Genomic DNA, 2537 nt, shown 5'->3' on the forward strand with positions numbered 1-2537 from the left:
TTTTTTTTTCTGTCCTGATGACTTTTTCAGGACAGATATGGAGGAAGACCAGTTGTTTCCTGACTCAGACCTTTGATTTAGAGTTCATTAAAACACTGAAATTAAATGTTTTCCCAAATTTGTCAGTTAATTTGTTAAAATTCTGCCMTTAAATTAAAAACAATTAGTTCATTATTTGCAAAAGAACAGTTTAAACAATGTAAGTTGTACTCACCTTAGCCTTAAATCAACAAATTTAAGAAGACTCCTTAAAGCTGAAAACTTTCTAAAAAAATAAAAAATAAAATCTCCAAACCGTGTCAAAATAAAGGTTCTCCCGCAAAACCTTAGTCCAGCCGCTTCACATAAACAWAAACAAAGCCAGACTTGTGCCTTCGTGCTTCGCTCGGCTCTATCTGCTCATTTCTCTGTTTTCAACCGTTTCTGACCACAGCTTTGGAGAAGGCTTTCAGCTCAGTCTACAGGTGGTGATTTAATCAGACATTGCTCTGCTTTATGTCAGCCAACTGAAATACTGTACATCTCCAAATCTGACCTGCAGCAAGCTACCTCCAACAATTTTTACAAAAGGGTCTGAATAAAATGAAGATCAACCTCATTACTSTCTCAATGTGAAGGAGGTTTGAGCTGAAGAAAAATGGTTCACTGATGTTGCAGAATTAGAATAGTGAGTGTTTGTAGGATTTGTCTGGACTGGACTTGAAAAAAGAATTCAAGAAAACATATCTTTTGGTGCAAGATATTCAAACAGAGTACTTAAAGGTACAGTTACCTGGTGAGAGGAGGGATCAATTTTATCCACCACAGGTGCAGTGGTGGAACCAGGGGGTGGCCAGTAATGGCTTTGACCACCATAGATTCATTTTTGGCTCTGATYGTTAGAGGAAAACTATACTTTTTAAACAATATACAAACTAAGGAGCAAAAAATTTGTAAAATGACCAGAGTGGCTGAGTTGAGGATTACATACATGCCAAGTTGATTTGATTGTCTGTAATTTTCACACATTTCCCCTCATTCTGCAGGTTTACGGACATACAGAGCAGTCTCACAGATTTTTTCAAGATTTTCTGACTTCTTCTAAAACTCAGTTTCAGATTTATTTAATGTCAGAGCCTGTAGGATGTTTAAAAAAACATCTGAAATAACCATTTTCCAACCTGCTCAGCTACTAGAAATAAGTTCTCCTGTCCTCATTTCCTCCTGCTTTGCACTACAGGTGCTCTCTATCTCCACGACCGTCAGTCCGCCTGTTAATCTGCAAAATATAACACCGTGTTTAAAATAAAAGCATGAATAAACATCTCCTGCTAAATATTTCTTAACAGACTGGTTTACAAACACATTGAACTATAAGGTGGTGGCCATGTTGGATTTTGCAGCTCCATTCTTTTTATTTTACCTTTTTTACACCTTGAAGCAGCCACACACACAGATGGATGTTGGCACATTGTTATTTTTCAAATTATCCAGCTCACAAAGCTGATATATATACATAAATATAAGACTGCATAAAAAATACAAGTTTGAAAAAAATAAAAACAATGTTTTTACTAGAATGTTGGACAGTTTAAATGGTTCAAAAGCTACTGTGACATCATCACATTGCATGTTTAAGATTTTGTACCGAAATCATAAAAAAATGAAAACTGTGACTGTTTAAAAGTGGTGAAAGACATCAGAGGCAGCTCTGTCATGTTAAGTCCACCTTTCTGGGACTCATTTAAACTCTGAATGATGAAGATTTTTCTGAACTAGTCATGATTCCTTTCACCAAATGTTCTCCACGTGAAAGATTCTTGCATTTTTTGTTTATATATTTGAAGTCACAGCACACAAATTCAAACAACTGTCTATAAAGTACTTGAAAAAAAATGTAAAAGTAAAATTACATGAACAGAAAATGACTTTGGTAAAAATTAATTTCACTAATGAGAAAACTACTCAAGTAAAAGTCATAAAACTGTTCACAAAAATTGGGAAAGTAAAAGTACTTTTACACACTCTCTCAGAAATAAACTGATGAATTTTCTGAACCAAACTGGTTCCACTATGGTAAATGGACTGTACTTATATAGCACCTTTCTATCCATCAGGGACACTCAAAGCGATTTACACTGCAGACATTCACCCATGCACACACACATTCACACACTGATGATGGCAAACTACAATTGTAGCCACAGCTGCCCTGGGGCGCACTGACAGAGGCAAGGCTGCCATACACAGGCGCCACCGGACCCTCTGACCACCATCAGTAGGCAAGATGGGTAAGGTGTCTTTCCCAAGGACACAATGACTGGGTCGACTGGATGGGAATCGAACCGGCAACCTTCCGGTTCCAGGTCGACTCCCCTAACCACTCTACCACAGCTGCCCCACTAAGTCAGGTTGAGTAAATTGTGCAACATATGTATATTTTTTTTGCTCAATTTACTCATCTAGGCTTAATGGAGCCAGTTGACATGACTTTGTTGAGTAAATTCAACTCTTCATTTTTTAGAGTGCAGAAACATCTTCTTTCATGAGTTCGAACA

General features: G+C 37.1%; 1 protein-coding gene across 1 annotated transcript in view; it reads right to left on the minus strand.

The window, feature by feature from the left end:
- The window catches only part of LOC106528360 (matrilin-2), a gene marked incomplete in the record, with an annotated part of 19803 nt that extends 19431 nt beyond the window's left edge, over positions 1-372 (minus strand). The window contains 1 exon segment of the mRNA XM_014023506.1: positions 215-372.
- Positions 373-2537: the final 2165 nt, after the last annotated feature.

This window comes from Austrofundulus limnaeus, unplaced genomic scaffold, assembly GCF_001266775.1.
Source record: "Austrofundulus limnaeus strain Quisiro unplaced genomic scaffold, Austrofundulus_limnaeus-1.0 Scaffold374, whole genome shotgun sequence".
Classification (NCBI taxonomy): domain Eukaryota; kingdom Metazoa; phylum Chordata; class Actinopteri; order Cyprinodontiformes; family Rivulidae; genus Austrofundulus; species Austrofundulus limnaeus.